General features: G+C 36.2%; 1 pseudogene; it reads left to right on the forward strand.

Annotated features, from left to right (window-relative positions):
- LOC109058189 overlaps positions 1–20,874 on the forward strand; it is a 96,246-nt pseudogene that overhangs the window by 1,927 nt on the left and 73,445 nt on the right.

Here is a 20,874-nt window from a genome sequence, read left to right on the forward strand (position 1 = left end):
ATCGCAAATCACGAGGTAAGTATATATAAATATATAGTATACTAATATATACTATATTTTTTTAAATAGCTTTTGGCATGAAAATAGCCTAAGATGCAGACATGGCATTAAATAAAAATTTACTATACTGGTCCATAAGAGTGATTCGTTTGGCAATCGGACTGCAATGGTTGCTATATGTTTGTGATTCAGTATAGCAGCGTTGCGGCACAACTAGTAAATGAAAGTAGTATTTAGTTTCAATTTGTTCTGTTAACTGAACTGAATGTCATGACAGTTCTGTTTGAACCTGTTTCCGTATAAGAACAGGTTCTCAGCAACCAAACCCTATTGGTTTACATTGGTGGTTTATAAGAAATTATCTGCTTGAATGCCCAAGCTTGGAGCATATGCACTGACAGCTGGTGTTCACCTCAGATTTGCATCAGTGCTGCAGTAGTGCGACTCAGCCTGTTGGACCAGTAGTTCAGTTCATGCTAGCTTTGTTACCCACCTCTTACATCATGCTGACACATTCCACAGTAGGGCTTGTGTGGTGAGCAAATGCTCCCACAGCCCAGCATAAGAGTAATGTGTCCATTGCTTTAATTAGTTTGATTTGTGAACAACACAGAGTATTGTTTTATAGTTTTATGTATATGCAAGCAAACTTGTTATTCTTAAAATTAAAATAGGCTATTAAAAATTATTTGAACTTAAACAAATATAAACCGCTTAAACTTAGACTTAAAAACTGAATTAAAGAAATGAAAGTTCAAAAACTGAAATAAAAACAACAAAAGCACATTCAAAACTACTGAAATAGACTGTTCAAAAATAATGGACTGTGTTGCCATTTCTTTGTAAATATTGTGTAATTGTTTTAAATTTTTCTCAAACCCAGTTATTTATTTATTTAGCTGTTTACCAATAAAAATCACAAAATCCTCAGTGTATTAAAAAATAAATAAAGCAGAAATACTTCAACTTAGACTTAAAAATGTAAATAAAAAAAAGCTGAAATACTTCAACTTAGACTTAAAAATGTAAATAAATTACTAAATAAATTTTGTCTTGGCAACTCGGCCACCTAAAATTATCAACCGAAAATGGCATTTTTTGGTTTTCAGCCGAAATAGAAAAACTGCTGAAAATACGAGCCGAAAATATTCATAAATGCCTTTATATATATATATATATATATATATATATATATATATATATATATACAAAATAAAAAGAGTCTATCGTCTCATATTATGCACTATCGTTTATTTCGTGGTGTAGGGCTGTGCGATATGACGATATATATTGAATGGACAAAATAAAAAGAGTCTATCGTTTCATATTATGCTCTATCGTTTATTTCGTGGTGCCACAAAATACATTGTTTACGGCAATACTGTTTCATAATTTGAATGATTGCAGTCTCAAATGCATTACACGGGGATGCAGGCAGACGCGTGAATAACAGCATACACACGCTCACGTCACGTTGCAGTGCGCGTGGTCACGAAAGTGTAATGTTTGCACGCGTTTTTAAGCACTGCAGTTTAAAACATCTGATTTTAGGCTGTTGAAACACAAACAACAGAGCTATATGCGTGCGCTGTCTCTGTTTCTGTGTGAGAGGAGTGTGTAAGACGCGCATCAGCTGCTAATAGAGCTCCTGATTATTTTTGCGGCTTTATTGGCTTTGAATGATTGCATAAACACTTATATGCGTCCAAATGCCCGGCTTTGCAAGGATCCTCATAAACACAGTCATTTAGGTCTTAAGGGAATGTAAACAGTTGTGCGAAGAAAGCACATATGTAACAGTATATTGGATCCGGACTTCGGTCTTAAAGAGGAAGCTGTCCAATAATCGTCCTGTCTGCCATTCATGTTAATCAAACAACAGTAAGAGAAAATCTCTCACTGCTCTTGACTAAATCACTTTTGTAACTAGAATAAGAAGAAAATAAATAAATAAATAATGATAATGCTAATAATTATGCATATATGCATATATATATGGATATGGATATATAGGTGCACCTGGCAGTGTTCAGTGTGCAGGTTTCACTCTCCTCATCACTGCACGCTTTGATGCGATGCTCAATATTCCGCTCTGTGAATGTTTTTGTGTACCGCGCATCCTCACCAAACATGCAAAGTCCGTTCAAATAACATGCTGACAGGAAATTTCTATGTAGTAAACTTGTTCCTGTTTGCAGTAGCGCTACTGCGCTGTAACTTGCTGTAGTACAGCTGTGCAACGCTGCTAAAATGATGCTACCCTCTCATGACGCTATGCTCTGCTACTCACATGCTCTGATAATAATAGCTTTGTATAAATTATTTGGATAATTAGCCAAAAAAAAAAAACTTATGTCTGATTATGTAACATAGAAGTGGATAAAAGGAATATATTGATATTCAATATTAAGATAACACTTTACAATAAGGTTCCACTATTTAATGTTAGTTAATGTATTAACTAACACAAAGGAACAATGAACAATACATTTATTACAGTATTTATTAATCTTTCTTAATACAGTTTTTCACTGTTAGTTCATGTAAGTTAAGAGTGCATTAACTGTTAACAGGCAAAAGTCTTACAAAATTACATCCCTATCTAAAACTGAAATAAAAATAAAGCAAATTAATAATAAAAATAACAAAACCGCATACAAAATTACTAAAAATCTACTTAATCTAGAATTGTACATTTGAACGAAAATCTAATTTTATTTATTTTTTTTAAATAAAAGCTAATTCAAAATATTAACAAACACTACAATAGTATATAAATAATACTAAACAAAATTTTACAGTTTATTGGAGTACATTTTACAGGAAAAATGATTTCAGACTTCTACCTCTAAATTTCGTGTTTTATTCAATGTGTTATTTGCCATTTCTTTGTAATTATTTGTGAAATTGAATTTACTAATAATTTCTGAGAGAAATTTGAAATTTACTCAAACTCAGTATGTTTTTTTCTGTGTACTAAGAAAAAATGTCAAATCCCTGCGGTGTGGCCTTTAGAAAAATTCTGTTATACAGAATCCTTCTAGTATCAGTATGCAGATTTTGTCAGAAAGCATGTGCTTCCTTTTGTAGTAAAAGCTTTCTTGACATCCTGTAGTAGTAGCCGACTTATTTAGGGAATGTTTTCAGTCAGCCAAGGCTGTCAGAATGCTATGATGTGGTAAGATGTATTCCCATACAAACTGCTGTGTGTGCGGGTGTGCCGATACACCGGCAGGACTCATCAATGAGCATGCATGTATGCAGATGCCGTCTAGGTCTCTGTGGCTTAGCGTCAAGCGTGGGAATCTAAATATGGCATATGTGGTCACATGATGGGTAGTTCACATGCAACCAGCCAGCAGTCCAGATCCATGATTTCAACTTGGATCAGCTGACCTTTGACTCGCTTTATTGATTGAAGTATTCCATCACAGTGAATCGCAGGCTGATTGTTGAACTTTGATCTTCCGGCAAAGTGCTTTCGCCACAGTCACAGGCCTTCAGCTCTGGGCAGCCCGGTCGCCACGCATGCTCAGCAGAAGGTTGAAAGGAACAGAAATTTGTCACGAGGCTGTTTGATTTTCACGCTACAGTGACAAGATGCAGTCTGTCAGTTAGAGGGATGATCATATGAGCCACTATCAAGTCAAATCAGTGTCAGATGGCATCAGATTGACAACATAAGCACCAAAATCATTGACTGAAAAAATCCCAAAGATACGGACGTAACACCCTAATTTTTAAATGCGTAACGTGGGACGTGTGTGTTACCGGGACACAGTAGCTCTGTCTTGTTAGAATTACTGTAACCAAATTAAACCTAATTAGAAAAAAGCTGGAAAATTATGACTTTGTCCGGCTTGATTAGGTTAGATGGCAGCTGAATGTGAACATGCCTTCTCTCTCTCTCTACCTTTCATTCAGTTCAGTGTGCACGGGTCCTTTTTTCAGTCGCATCTCAAATTACACTGGGAGCAAAGGGCAGGGAGGAAACCAGGTCTGCCTAAATGACATTGCTGCTCACATTCAACAGTAATGTGCTTTTCTCAGGAAGCATATTTACAAAGCTTCAGCTGGAGTTTGTCAAAAAAGCTGTAGTTAGAAATAATAAGCGGTGACTTAAGTCAGAAAATAGCATTGTATGATGTTAGTAGGGCTTTCAATTGATTAATTAATTGCAATGTTTAATTAATAGATTAATCTTTTTTCATGTTTTATAGGGCTGCACAATTAATCAAATTTCTAATCGCGATTACAATTAAGGATCCCACAGTTACGTAATCGTTCGAAGTGGCAATTAATCGCTCAAAGTCCACTTATGTTATTCTGCGTGCTTAAGATGTTTTTTTTTTTTTTTGCAATGGTATAAACATCATTTAATGTAAATTGTGATAATCATAATTAATAATCGCAATTACAATTTCAAGGGAATAATCGACAATTGTGATTATTGTCATAATCATGCAGCCCTAATATTTTACTTTTTTTTTTTTTTTTTTTTTTTTTTTTTTTTTTTAGAATTTTGTTTGGTTTTGCTTCCATAAAACACTTTTTCTTCTCTACATGCCTCACATTTAATCACGTTAATTCCATTATACTTAAATTAGTTGCAAATTGTTTTGTTTTTCTTCAATGTTTTATAATTTTTTTAAATTAAATTTATAGCCCCAATATCCTTTTTTGACTTTTGTATAATGTTTTACTTGCCTAAAACAATAAGTATCTTCTCCACATGCCTCAAATTTAATCAAGTTAATTCCATTGTAATTAATAACATTTTTTTTTTTGGTGGGGGGGGGGATTAGGTATTTTACTGCCCTAATAACTTTTTATCTTTTTGTATATATTCTTTGTGCTTGCCTAAAACATTTAGTATCTTTTCCACATGCCTCACCCTTAATCAAATTAATTCCAATTATATACTAATTAATTGCATTTTTTGTTTAATTTGAGTTTTTTTTTAGTAGTTGGTATAAAATTAAATTTACTGCTGTAATAACTTTATCATTTTGTATAATATTTTTTTCTTTCTTCTGCACATACCTCATAATTATTCACATTAATTTAAGTATATGCTAATCAACTAAAAAAGTTTTAAAATTGTTAACATTTTTATTTATTTATTAGAATTTAAAAAAAATAATAATAATTTATAGCCGTGCACTTTTTATTTTTTGTATAATTTTTTTGCTTGCCTAAAACATTTTGTATCTACTTCTCCACATGCCTCGCATTTAAAGCAAAGCAAAAATAATTTCAGTAATTGTTTCTTGTACTCCTGAAATGATACTGAATGTAAGTTTAGGAGTGTGTTGCCAGGGTAACAGTGGGTAGACAGGCCTGAGGCCTCACAGTGCCAGATGAGCTGAGTTATAATGGCTAGGTTTATTCCACTCACCGCTTCCTCTCACAGACATACCGTCCTTACACAGAGTCTGACCCAGGATTGCTACACACACATCTCTCTCAACAACCCCCACTTCTGCCTAACGAGCCTGCTGTGTGTGTCCATGATGGCTCTCAGACTGTTGGGTATTGGTTTAGTCTAGATAGCTTAGAGTACTTTAAAATGTAGCCCATCCAAATATTGAAAATGTCTTGGATTGGGTGTTTTTTTTTTTTTTTTAATTTTTTTTTTCTTTACTAATTTTTGAATGTGAACATTTTAGGCCCTGATATGCTCATTGTTAAAGGGTAAGTTCACCCAAAAATGAAAATTCTGTCATTAACTACTCACCCTCATGTCGTTCCAAACCCGTAAAACCTTAGTTCATCTTCGGAACACAAAAAAAGACAGCGAGGATATTATTTAATTTAATTTATTGAATAAATTATGCTATTTTTGTGCACAAAATGTATTCTCGTAGCTTTGTAAAATTACGGTTGAACTCCTGATTTCACATGGACTGTTTTGCCGATGTCATTGATACGTTTCTCTGCGTTGATCATGGTAATATCCTTGCTGTCTATGGAGGATCGTAGAGCTTTCAGATTTCTTAAAAAAAATCTTAATTTGTGTTCCGAAGTTAAATACTTTAAAATTCTTCGTTTGGGTAAAATTTTTTAACATCTAAGCAGTTCGCAAACATCCACACTGCTTTATGAATATGCAAATTTGTGCTGCACGCCTTCCAAACAATAACAAAATAAACACACAACAAACTTGACAGCTTTGAGAAAACAGCAGTTAAGCAAGCATCTGATCATAGCCAGGGCCCCCTCACTCGGACTATCCAGCCCCCTCACCCAAGATGAGTGTGAAAATAGATTTTAATTATGAAATATAATGGTTTATTTAAAAAATATAGTTGGCAGATGCATAGGCTTTCTAGCATTAATATGATGCTACTATAGCAACAATTTAGGACAGTCCGTTTCACAAATTTGCATTTTAATTGTTACTCTAACACAAATTCCTGTGCAAGCGGTGCAACTAAGAAAGCAGCACTACTGAGTAAGCTATGATGAAATATTTGTTTCATGTTTAATAGAGGATTAGATGATTGTAGTTTGTTAATTATTTTGCTGTATTGTTATTGTTTGTTGCTGTTCAAGTTGTTCTAACTTAAAATGATGCTGTTAAATGGCTCGCAATGAATGTATTTATGTCAGGGAATTGGTCGCAATGAGCTTGTGTTTCATTGTAAAGCAGACACAATTGTTGTTGTGGTGGTATCACTATACCACTATATTTGTGGTAAAACTGCTGCCTAAAATTTTTATTTCCTGGATGTCAGATTTTTGAATTTGGTGGCTGTGCGATTTTGTTTTATTCAGTACTCTGCCGTCTGTATTTGCTAAGTAGCTTTTAATAGGTTAATTCACTCAGAACGCATTTTTCATTCCACGGCTGTACTTTTCCATTGTATTTCAATGTAAATGCGCTACCTGACGTCTTGTATGCTGTGCTTTCGTCTCAGGTCTTTAGCAGCTTCTCGAACATAATTCTTGTGCATTATAGCCTACATCATTCTAAAACACTCAAGTTCAAAGAAATTCAGCTTCTAAAACACGTCTCTAGAACTTGCACTGACCTGCCTCACGACCAAAACTCTGTGTGAACCCTGTATTCTAATAGTTGTAGTAATATCGGACCGACAAATACGTGAATGGGACACCAAGGGTTTTTTTTACTTTTACTTTTACTCTGTGCTATGTCATCGCCACCTTTCGTCACCTCAGCCGCCCCCTCATCAGTGCTGCGCTGGCGCCGGCTCTGATCATAGGGATGTGGATGTTTGCAGCAGCTCTGCACTTCCTTTCACGTTTATTTATGTACCACTTTATACAGTAGATTGCTTTAAAGCAAGCAGCTTTACGACATCAGACATGAAAAATAGTGTCAGTGTTGCTTTCAGTTAGAATCAAACTTCGATTTCTATGATTTCTACAACTTCAATGTTTTTACTCGTGTCTGACTTGGTTAATGAACTGGAAAAGTAGTAAGGTGTTTACCAGCTTGAATGTTTATGTATTAAATAAGCTCAAGTGTGTAGTGTATGAGCTGTAGGAATGGATTGAGAAGCACATCGCTAGACCTCAGTTGCGATTACATTTCCTTTTTATTCTAAGAAATGTTTAAGGGCAGGCAGAAGGAGTGTTACTGATCCGGGCACTGAATACGTCTCTCTGCACTTACAAGCAAGACGCTCTTTCTTTACTCAAGTACGTATTGATTTGACTTTGGCTGGTGACATTATGTTATTGCCACAGATATTTACTGTGAAGGTGGCCTTACACAAACTGGCTCACTGCTAAGATAATGGAGGTCATGTAAGCTCCACAAAGCGAATGTACCATAGCTGAAGGAATTTTCCTGGTTGGGTTGAGCTCAAACAATAGCATTTGTGGCATAACATTGATTAAATAAATAAATGAAATATTTACTCATCCCTCGTTTTCTCCAAAAAAAATAAGACTTTGAGGCACTTACACTGAAAATTTGTAGAGCTAAATTTTGGATGTAAGAGAAGAAATGTGAAGCTTTTGAATTTCATAAAAGCATTGACATTATTTTGTTGAAAATGACATCTTACAGTATGTTTCAATAATTTTTGCAGTTGTTTTGGGGTTTGTGGATTTGTTCTGCTTTGGCAACTAGTCGTAAAACTGTATATAACGTTGCAGTAAAAGTTAGTAAGCAATTTTATTCACACTAAAATCATGTTTGTGTCTTGTGGCTATCCTATTGAAACAGTCAGTATTTTAACATTTACAAATCCTTTCACTTTGTAAGTGCCTCATTAGGGTTTTGTTTACATACACTAATTTTTTGTCAATTGAAATGAATCCAGTCCAATTTCAGATTCTGAAAGTCGTCTATTTGAGCCCTAAATGTGGAAATTCAATACACATATTCATTTACAAAAGCATTGCATGTATTCCGATCAAAATTTCATCAGTTCACACTTTGAAATTTCTTCAGATTGAGGTCATTCGGATTGATTGAGGTGTTTACATGAATACAAACCATTATCTACGTTTTTTTCCTTAATAAACTCCAAATTTGCTGCTTAATAGTTAGTAGTTGGTAAGTTTAGGTATTGGGTGGGATTAGGGGTGTAGAATATGGTCATGCAGAATATGTGCTTTATAAACAGACAATATGTTAATAATAGGCATGCTAATAAACTACTAGTTAATAGTGAGAATTGGTCGTTATACTAAAGTGTTACTGACTTTTCAGTCTGACTGAGCCATCAATCAACTGGATTATAAACAGATTATTTGAGTGCATGTAAACACAGCTACTGTAATATTTTTTTCTAGGCTATTTTTTAATTAAAAGGGGGGGCACAAGGGAAAGTAATTTAGGGAAGGAAAGTAAGTTCTGTAGAAATTTCTGAAGAAAGAAGACTTAATTCATGTTCAACAGTTGCTCCAGTTGTTTACCAGTGAATTGTGACCTACTCAGATTCTGTTTATGTCAGAAGGCATGGTATCACTGAAATCTCTGTGATGGAATGCAGCGGGTTTTCCATGTTATCACCGGGGTTGACTGGTTACGCACTGCTGGGCGCTCTTAACCCAATTAATGAACCTGACAAATTAAAGTTAATAGAAAGATCAGTGCCTTCTTACCAGCACCCTCAGTGAAGTGGATCTCAAGGATATTGAGGACGTGTCGTCAGAGGATATGGACTGTAGCTATGTGGAGAGGATGGTGTTCTTTTCACCACTGTCTGGAGGTTTCTGCACGCTGGAGCCCAGCGTGTGCCTGGCAGCAGACCTAGAGTGTAATCCTTGGCATCGAGTGTGGCCTGGCACCGGTTCAGAAAGCCACAGTTAGAGTGGTGAGGGGGCCCTACTTTAAGAAATGCCAAGTCTAAGGAAGGAAACAATGATCACAGGGCAGGTTAACCCAGGGTGGCCAAAAGTTGAGCTTGAGGTTAACACTGCCAAGAGACGTGGTGCGGCTTCACTTTCGCTTCATTAAAGAGATGTATGCAAGGCTTTCCTGTCCGCATTGTAATGTCAGTTCAAGCAGTGGCCAACTACACATTACTGTACTGTGTAAAGAGACCACAGGGACCCCTGCGCAGATTTGAAGCGCTTCAAGATTGCTTCCTGTTCACTGTCAGAGACCCTCGACTGAACTCGACCACACTGAGATCCGGTTCTTATTTGTATCTGGTTTTTGTTTAAAAAAAAAAAAAAAAACGAACAAAAAAACAACCTAAATGATTTTCATGATGGTCAGTTCTGTAAACTGTTAAAGAATTATCTTTCTTTTTTGCGTCATGCACAATACAGTATTCATTGTCATGACTAGAGGTGGGCAATACGAGCAAAAGGTTAATCTACTAAATCACAATATATACTACCATTTAATTTGAAAGTGAAGTGACATACAGCCAAGTATGGTGACCCATACTCAGAATTTGTGCTCTGCATTTGACCCATCCAAAGTGCACACACACAGCAGTGAACACACACACCGTGAACACACACCCGGAGCAGTGGGCAGCCATTTATGCTGCATTGCCCAGGGAGCAGTTGGGGGTTCAGTACCTTGCTCAAGGGCACCTCAGTCGTGGTTTTACCGGCCCGAGACTCGAACCCACAACCTTAGGGTCAGGAGTCAAACTCTCTAACCACTAGGCCACGACTTTGAAAGAAGTCTCTTGTGCTGACCAAGTATTCATATGATGTTGCTAAAAAGAACATTATTTTGTGTATTTGGTGTAATGCAATGTGTTTACGTGGTTTAAGGTAACAAAAAAAAACATTATTTTTCACATATAACGTTCATTATTGTTGCTCCTCTCTGCCCTGCCTTTCAGAAACACATCAAAGCTCATCGTTCTGAAAAGCACGGTGTGCTCTGATTGGCCTGCTATCCAGGGCATTGTGATTGGACAGAAATGTTCCGCCCCTTACCATATTTGGAAACACACAGCATCTCCACGACATGGCGGCGGTTACAATACTACAGCAAGAATAAAAGTAATGCCTTCTGTCTTTGGGTATACATTTGGGAGGTGTTATGCAAATCTTCCCACACAGTGACGTAGATATGTGGGGGCGTGTTTAAATGTGGCATTTTAGGAAGGCATGGATGAGTCTTAACTTTTAGAAAGAATATCTCTTTGAGTTTGAGACTTTAGTCTTTGTGACTTTATGGATCTTTTATACACACAAACAGCTTGTAACACTCCAAAGACGTCATATGACCCCTTCAAAAAATACTTACCCAAATCTTTGAATGGAAATCTTTTTAATGGAAACCTGTTTAGAAATTAGTTTTTAAAAATTAGTTTCCAAACTTATTCAATATTAAGCTCTGATATGCTTCAGTCTGCTTCATCTAAACATCTCCAAAAATCAAAAGGAGATAAAGACTGATTTTGTTTATCTATTCTGTGTGAAATCTGTGAGAAACTGACTCTGCTTGAACAGTTTGGATTGCTTGGATTCTTCAAAGACCTGTTGTTGAATGACGACTCTGATGTGGTCATCAACTGCTGGCAGATATCTCAATAAATGCTTGCCGTTCTTTCGGTTCCAGCTCTGAACGGACGATGATGAAAGAACCATAGTTCTCCCGTATACAGTTGCCCTCAGGTTGCGTTTTTCTTTGTTGAAAGAAGGTTCCAGCAGATCCTCCAGATGGCATAGGCCTCTTTCTCCCGCAGAGCCTTTCCTGCTGTAAAATCGACTGGGTCTACTATCTATCGGCCAGCTCCGCAAACTGGGCCACAGATCTAATTGCTCTTTCATGCGGTGCGAATTCAGGGGGGAAAAGACTTCTGCGGATGCTTGCCTGCAGCATGCAGGAATGAACATGGTGGCAAAGATACAGCTTCCGCTTGCAAAACAAAAATGCAGCACTAGCAGAAGAACTCATCTTTACAAAATGCATCGCTTGCTAAAGACCTGACACGGCTGTCCGCACCGTCCGGAAAGTGCAAGCCAGTGTCCGTGCATGGCTTGCAAAAGACAAGTCATCAACAGCAAAACGACTCGGGGCAAAAAAAGCAAAAGCCTGTTCATTGCAGTGTTAGCAGTTGATATCCTACTCTGGACAATTGAGTTGTGTTCTTCCATTTTCTTCTCCTTGATCGGCCCTTTAATTCATCGTCGGCGGCAGTAAACGACAGAACAGTTTTATGTTTAAACCAATACCTGGTGCTCTTATTAGTAAACGACCTTAACTGAATCAATTGCTCATTCAAATTAGCGTATCAGAAGCAGTAAAGTTATCCATAATTCTCTCTTCAAGCAAGAGCGTTAGACAGAAGACTTGGCAGCTGCTATCACTGGAGGTTGCTAAGCAGCTTGATACATTCGCCAGCCAGCTCGTCTGTCATCAAAATACATTGCATTGGCTGTCATTTGTCTGCTACAAAACACGCGCACACCTTCGTGCCTTGATGCTATTTCCGTACATGTACAGGCAAAGAATACAGAAGTCCTTAATCAGATTGAGTGTTGGCTCTCTCGAAGGAAATTTTTGTAGACAATTCACAAAGGTAACAGTTCTGATGTTTACATTACGTGAGCTGCTTTTAGCTTTGGGCCGTCTGTATACAGAAGTAGTTAATTTACTCCTGCACTAAAGTAGCCCTTAAAGCCTCTATAATCAGGCTGCGTCTGTCTGTCACAGATATCTGTGGCTTTGGCACCTGGAATTGTGGGTTGTCAAAACAAATCCTCTCATGTTACACCTGAGGAGACAATTACACATACACACCCACGTACCGTGCAGGCGGTGGAGGGAACGATTATCTTTTTTATCCACGATTTATCTTAAATGGTTAACTATTAGTGTTGAGGAGATTTAATGCATGCTGAGCATATTTTAGGGTGTTAATTGCTGTTCACAACACATTTTACTTTAGGGATGCACAATACAAGTTCTGGTTAATTAGCTGGTAATTATTTTAACGCAAACTCAAGAAAAGTTCATAAAATGTGTTAATATGAAGGAATTGTACATATTTACTCACTTATTAATCTTCAAAATACTAATAATTTAAAAACACTATTAATGTAATCTTTAGCAAATCTCATAGTGAATATCCATTTTTCATACTTTATATTACTTGCTAAAGATTACATTTAACAGTGTTTTTGAGTTATTAGCAGTTTAAATATTAACTTTTAAGTGAGTATTAAATGAAGCAAAAGGTATCTAAATGTAAAAATAGGGGAAATTTGACATTGTGCACTTAAATATCTATTACTGACTCATTCTTATTATATATATACCGCTATGTTGTATATCCATATTGTACTTCCATATATTGCAATGCAAATTAGAATACCCCCCCCCCCCCAAAAAAAAAATGCAGGATTCTGTTTTATCTTTTATTTTCTATTTTTTATTCAAAATGCACAAGTTCATTTCAATCCACAATTTCCAAGTCTTTTATACTTTCCAAGGCAAGATTCATGTTGTCTTATGATGTTTGTGAGACGTAAAACAGTTCAGCAAAAGAAGTGGAATTTTATCATTCAGTTAGAATCAATCAGCCATTCATAAAATTATGCTGTAACACATTAAATTTATTGACTCCACCGAGTAAATTGTAGAGTAGCCTGTTTAAGTCTAACATAATTTATCTTTTCATTTTTTTTTCTTTGGACCTGGTGCTAATGTTTTCTTTTACTCTCAAGCAGAAAAGTTCTTTCATTGCAAACTGTCATCCACAACAATGCATGCTTAGTCTTTACAGCCCAGTAAGTTACTCGGTTTATTTTTGTTTCTAAAGTCATCTTACAGTAAATGGCCTGGAGTTACAATCATGACATTATGGTTTATTTTAAAAGCCTTAAGCTTGAGTGGCCAAAGCACTAATTTTGGATAATCATGGTATTTGACAACCGGAAGCTGTAATGCAGTTTTACAGGCTTGATGTCGACTGGCAGAGCGATGTCTGCTGCGTTTGCCTTGTCCGCAGAGGCAGTTTTCCACTGCAGCCTTTTACTTTTTCCCTGTCTTGTCCAATTACGTGTCCTCCTGGAAAATCAGCAGTATATCTAATCAGGTAATGCAGGATTGTAGTTGCAGGATTTGCCTTCTTGCAGCTGAATGTTTATTTAATTGGGCAGAAAAGCCTTCTCTTTAATCCAAGACAACATCAGAGCATCAGGTTCTTGGTCTTTTCCAAGGGGTCAAGTTTTTACTTTTTACTCTTTTCAGTATTGAAGATAATTATTTTCAAATCAACATATTAGAATGATTTCTGAAGGATCACGTGACACTGAAGACTGGCGTAATGATGCTGAAAGTTGCCATCACAGGAATATATTACATATTAAAGTGTATTAAAAGAGATTTTATTATAATATATAGAAATTATAATAGCATTTCACAATATTACGGTGCTTACTGTATTTTTGATCAAATATATGCAGCCTTGGTAAGCATTAAGATGGTTCTTTTAAAAACATTTATAAAAAATATTATTTGCTAATAATTCATTCTTGAATAGCATGCTGAGTGGTTGGCTTTTCAAATGTAGCGTAAATTATCTAAATAAAGAAATGTTTAATTTCACAGTCTGTTGTGAAATTTATTGGTTATTTACTATTACATGACATGAACTTAAAAGACATTGATGACGTGGTTCAGACATCACTGTGATGAACGGGAATGTAAACGGATAGCTTTCTTTAGGTATTATAGATCTCCCGTGTCTCGCCACCCACTTCTGAGTCAGTGGAATTTTAAATAAAGCAGTTAGATTTACAGTACTCACAATTTAGAAAAACACAAAGCCGCCTTAGTAAGTCTGGCCATTGTGGAGATGGCACATATCCAAAAAAAGGGTAAGCGTGGGCTCCCAGCTGCAGAGAAGAGAGAATGATAATCGCATGTGGAATTGGAGCTGACAACACATTCACTAAACGGAAACCGATCATTGATATGTGAGGTTTTCAGAGAGGCAGAGCAGCAAGAGTGTCAGGATGGATACCTCTAGAAACAGTCATACACACAGATGGACTTTCATGAAAGTGATGGGCTTGATGTCTCAAAAGTAGCATTTGTCATCTGATTCGTTAGGAGTATATTGTACCATGAAAGAATTTTAGTAGGGAATAGGGATGAACGATATATTTGTACCATCTGGTATTTAATTTCTTCAATTTGACATTTAGATTACCTTTGTTATTGTATAACACTCATTTAAAGTTCATCTTTGAAACAATTATTTTACACTGTTAAAGGGATAGTTCAGCCAAAAATGAAAATTCTGTCATTAATTACTCACCCTCATGTCGTTCCAAACCCTTAAGACCTTTGTTCTTCTTTGGAATAAAAATTAAGATATTTTTGATGAAATCCGAGAGCTTTCTGACCCTCCATAGACTGCAACAAAACTACCATGTTTAAGACCCAGAAATGTTATAAAGACATCATTAATATAGTACATGTGACATCAGTGGTCCAACCTTAATTTTATGAAGCTACAAGAATACTAATGCGTTGTGGTGCTTTCATGAATGTACATCAAAGACTGCCATAGTAGAGAAGAAATTGGTGAATTAAGTTATTTTTGTTTCTTTGTGCATAAAAAGTATTCTCATAGCTTCGTAAAATTACGGTTGGACCACTGATGTCACATGGACTACCTTTCTGGGCCTTGTCAGTTCCGTTGCTCTCTGCAGGGCCAGAAAGCTCACGGATTTTATAAGAAATATCTTAATTTGTGTTAGTTTTGGTTGAACTAACCCTTTAAATGCAATCTTTACCAAACAATAAAAAATCGATAGAGTTTCTCTACCTAACTTATTTTGCAACATTTAAAACATTTTTGCGCTTAATTTTAGGCAAAATTGTATATATAATTAGGCAAAAATTCATAATACAAAAAGATAATTATAAAAAAAATACTATTCAAAGAAATTTTCAACAAAATTTAAAATCCTCCAAAATTTAGCAATTTTCAACTCATGTTAAAATCCTCCAAAATTGTGACTGTACCTAAGCAACTGAGTGGAGAATGCTGCCTCATGGGATGTCTGCAAATGTTGGGTTTTTCACACTTTTCACAGCTGAAAATGAAAATAATAATTTGATTGATAGATTGTATAGTGCTTCTTTGCATCTCCTTTAGTGAAAGCGGCTTTAGTACAAATTTTTGATTTGATTTAGTTTTGGATACACCTTTTAGAGGCAAAGTAGCTTTACTGGTTTCCCATTTGTAAGACATTACTCTCTCTTTACTCCTCAAAGATTCATTTAGGGTTCACATGTGAATGTGGTTACAGGCTACTTCATTCAACATACAGGAAAACTGGATGCACACTATTACATATATATAATCAAAATGAGGTGTTGGAAATGTTTCAATCATGTTTTAGGGAGAAATGAAATCACTATGCTGTGGAATTTACAGCTTAATACTGCAATACCTCGAAACATTAACAGCCAGATTGGTGGTGCCGAGCAGCACATTTACTGCTGGATTCATGGCTTTGGCTCAGCAGATAACACTGATTTCCTATATGACTTAACGTAAGTCTGCAGAGCAAGAAAACAGTTTAGTGGCCAATATTTAGTGATTCTAAATTAAGGCAAGCATTGCTTTTACTATTGCTCATACTTGGGGTTATGGACTCTAGCATGTGGCAGCAAAAGTCTGGTTAAGTGTGTATAATTTAATTAGCTCCAATGGCCTGAACAGTGTGGTGATGTTATTTACTTAGTTGATGCTTTAAATCTTTGTCTGACTATTACAATCAAGAAGTTGATGGATTGCCAGTGAAAATGTTGACATGGACGGTTAAATTTGTATTTGGCCTCTGCGTCTGGCCCATTGTGGTCAGTTTTGAGTGAGTAAAAGAATCTGCACGGCCAATCTAATCTTTAGCCCTTGAGTGGTGCGATTAGCTGGCTGCTTTCCCCTGACATAAGCCTTTAGTGACATCCCCACTGAGATGACTTGCACCTGCTTCAGGCCAGGAGGAAACAGAGAGGATCATGGGGGAAAGAGCGGGATCACTTACCCTCAAAAACAGGGTTTAGACTCTCCCGCTCAAATCTAGTCAAAGAGCTGCTAAGTGAACTTGACTGAATACGTGAGACTTCTCTAGAAAAAAATCTGAGCTTCTGGACTTTTTTTAAGCAGCATTATTTTGTGAATAGCATTTTTTTTTTTAGTTTTATTTCTTCTTTGGGGTCTACATAATTTGATTGGGTTTTATTGTGCCAAAACTTGTCCCCTATGTCTGTGACTCTTAGAATTAAATGGGTAGTTTTTTGGTACCGTGTATTTAAGACTTTTGTCTTGTGGGCTTTGTGTTTGCTCTTGGGTTCAATATAGTATGAACTCTTCCATCCTTTAATAACTGTCCCTTTGCAAAGCCTGCGTTAATTTGTGACATAATTTTGTGATGGAAGTTTGCTAACAGAATAAATGTAAAATGTAAATTTAATTGCACACAAGTTTGAGTGACACATTCCAGTAGTTAAGATCTGAAACAACAATCGTGAACCTTGACTAAAATAAACTTATTTAATATTTAAAATTATTCAAAATTAATATTTTGAATCAGCTTTTATTTACAGTTTTTAATTTAATTCTTTAATTTTGTCATGAATTAAAAAAAATATATTTCTATATAGCGGTCATTTCTTTTATTTCCGTTTTATTTTCAGTAATTTTGGTACTTCAATGTAAAATTCAACAAACTCAATTTCAAATTTTCACCTAATATTTATATTTTATTAAAGCTTTATTTCACTTCCCAAAAATGAGTTTTAGTTAACAACAGCAACACTGAATTTAAGTTACTTCAGGTTTTTCTTCAGATTTTAAGAAGGATGTGCTACACACAAACAGGAACAGCACAGATCCTTTCCCACATCCCACAACTTCTGGACTTAGAAGTTTTGAATCCCCAAATTACCGTGTTTTCTTGTTGGTACAGCCTACATCTCAAAAGATAAAGAATAATTTGATTTCTTGTGATATGCCCTGTCCTCTCAGTTTCTAATACATATGCAAGATGTCTCTTTACTCGTGTCCATTGGTAAATATGTTTCTAAAGTGACATTATGAAGGAGAATTTGTGTTCAGTCAATCATTTCTTTGGTGTTGTAGTATTAAGCCTCACAGTGGCCAGTGGTTAAGAGTATGGGGAATACGGTCTGTGGTGTGACACATACAACTGTAACACTGTAACACATGAACTATTGACCCGGACTGCAGATGGAGAGAGATAAAGGGTCTAGGAGAAGGGAATGCAGAACATCCCACTCTATCACAACATGTTCATTAGGAATAGATCCACGGTGTGTGGTCTGCTGTGTGTGTGTGTCCAGGCTGTGAGATCTTCCTGGCCCTTTGGTGTGGAGTGTTTATTGAATAGTAAAAAGCAGTGGTTATAAACCTGATAAGAAGTTTATGGGCAGTTGCTGTGACTGTTTGATTTCAGTTTAGATGCTAGGATCATATTAAGCTTGTGACTTTTTGGTATTTGAAAAAAATTTCCACAAAAACAAAAAGGCTTTTTTGGTGTCTATCTGACAGCAGAATCAGCCGCTTGACTGATTTACCATGGTTGAGGGGCCCCATAACTGCAGTGACCAATCAGGTTAAGATCTGCTGTGGGCTAGAACAAACATGTGACACAAGAAACTGAGGGAAATTCCTCCGGCCTCAGAAAATACTTTTTTTTTTTTTACCCCCCTTCCCCCCCACCCTGACCAGTGCAAAGATAAAGGAAGTCTTTCAGAATGCATCTGATGTGTCTCTCGCTATATAATTATGATTTATAGTGATTTGGATATGCTAGATTAATTTTAATGCCCTTTTCTTTTTACAAAGGCCACATGGATTTCTCTGTTTCCCATTTAGATTGCTAAAGCCATTTACACGCTTGTGTAACTGTGTAGTGAATTTATTATTTTTATGATTATTAATAGAAACACCTGCCTAGAATGTTCTTATTATTTAATGTGCCCATCAGAAACCCAGCGCTTCAGATCCCATCACCTCTTTTTAAAAAAAAAAAAAAAAACATAAAGTAACATGACATACACCCAAAAACTGAAAAAAAAGTTAAAGTGACATGACATACAGCCAAGTACGGTGACCCATACTCAGAATTCGTGCTCTGCATTTAACCCATCCAAAGTGCACACACACAGCACTGAACACACACACACACACACACCCTGTGAACACACACCCAGAGCAGTGGGCAGCCATTTATGCTGCGGCGCCTGGGGAGCAGTTGGGGGTTCGGTGCCTTTCTCAAGGGCACCTCAGTCATGGTATTGCCAGTCCGAGACTCGAACCCACAACCTTAGGGTCAGCACATGTGCTGTGGATGGCCCTCTTCTCAGGTATTTGTTCACAAGCTCCCAGGAGAGATTCTGCTTAAGTCAACAACCCCTTTAAAGGCATTTGCTCACAGTGGGAGAATTCTGGCTGTTTCTGCATGCGCTTTCAACTTTGTTGAATGATACTTACTGCGGCAAGTCATTTTTTTTTCTTCTCAGAGGCTAATTCTGGGATCGGGAGATGATTTTAAACCCTTTTTCCACTAATTACTTGCTGAACATAATTAAAAAGGCGTACTTCATGTTACTATCTAATAAGCTTGAAACGATTCCCTTGTGGAACCAGAGGCCCTTAAGACGTGTGTAACACTATTAAATCTTTACCAACCTGATGATGATTGTCATTTTTTTTCCCTTCTCTTCCTGTTATTTTTTTTTGTCCTCCAATTTTTCCCCTTTCTAATGATGTTGAGCTCATTTTCCATCCCTTAATAGTCTTCAAAAAAGTTTGTGATGATTGCTTTATGCCATTTTGGAAATTCTGGCACCATTTGGGTTTCTGAAAGTGTTGATAATAAAAAGAAATGTAGCCTAAGTAGCAAATCAGCATAGAATGATTTCTAAAGGATCATGTGACACTGAATTATGTGATGGCTGTTGGAAACTAAGCTTTGCCATAATAAATTGCATATTAAAATAAAAAACACTTAGGCCTACTTTAATAATGTTTCACAGTATTGCTGTTCTTACTGTGTTTTTTGATCAAATAAATGCAGACTTGGTTAGCATAAGAGACTTCTTTACAAGATTTTTTTTTTTTTTTTTTTTTTTAATTATCAAGAACATTAAACTGTCCCAAAACTCTCCACTCTCTGTACAATCTAATCAAATTTTTTTTCCTCATTTTGTCTCTTGAGCTCACTTTGTGTGCTGATTCAACTGTCCCTTATGTCTCCGCTTGGCATTCAACTTTCATGAACTTTTTAATGGATGGTATAAGAGTATAAAGAGTATTGTGGGATCAATTAGATCTTCCCCCTTGACATTACTGAGAAGGCCAGGATGGAGGATTACGGATTAAAACTTATATCCAACTCTTGATTTTTCAACAAGTTTGCAGAGATGGATCACTCTCATATAGTAGTTCACTTAAGCTAATTGTCTGAAAAACATGACTACTCCGGGCGGTCTCATTGTGTTTTACTAACTATAGCAGAGCTATCTATCTTCTTTCATTTAAAAAAAAAAAAAAAACCTTCATCAGAAGAATGTTAATTGGTGCACATTTGGCAAACCGCTATCAACCACTTGTGAACAGTATCTTATTTTGGAAGTGAACTATTCACTTGCATTGATATCCATTACCTGTTCTTATTTCTTTTTGGACAATTTATAAGCAAAGTCTTCTCCATATGGGCCTAAGGACATAAGCCATGAATGCCACCCGATCGTTGACCTCTATGGGTCTCCTCGGTATCACCCGAGCGTGGTTGGTCCTCTTGGAGCCGGTGCCGGCAAGATGTCGTTATTAAGAATAGCCACACTCTTCCTGACAGGTCTGGGACTACTCTTCTGTCTCTTTGTTTGGCTGATAACTCTCTGATAGTGGACAGCTCTCAAGTGCTGTGCTCACAGCTGACAGGGCTCTGCTCTCACAAGACGCACAGGGAAGTGATGTCATAGAATCCAATGTTTACTTCCAGGTCAACTGCACAAAACTCTTTAAAAATGTATAAAGTGGGCAAATCTCAAGAATATGGCCAGGTCGTATTTCACCCTAAACTCAAAAATAAAGTATTTTGATAACATTCAATGCTTTTTATTTTTAAGACCAAAAAAATTATTTAGCATTGTGAGAGCCTCTGTTCTCATTATTTTTAATACTGTTAATCAAGAATAAGAAAAATACAATAGCAAAAGTAAATTGGTGTAAACTTACTTCTGTTAAATCACCAAGTAGCATAGTTGCTCAAAATGCCCTGATATTTATTTTTGTTTGAATTAACAAGCTTGGCCACTTAACATCCTTTATCATCCTTTAATATATATATATATATATATATATATATATATATATATATATATATATATATATATATATATATATATATATATATATATATATATAAAATTGCACT

The sequence above is a fragment of the Cyprinus carpio genome, chromosome B24, assembly GCF_018340385.1.
Source record: "Cyprinus carpio isolate SPL01 chromosome B24, ASM1834038v1, whole genome shotgun sequence".
Lineage (NCBI taxonomy): Eukaryota > Metazoa > Chordata > Actinopteri > Cypriniformes > Cyprinidae > Cyprinus > Cyprinus carpio.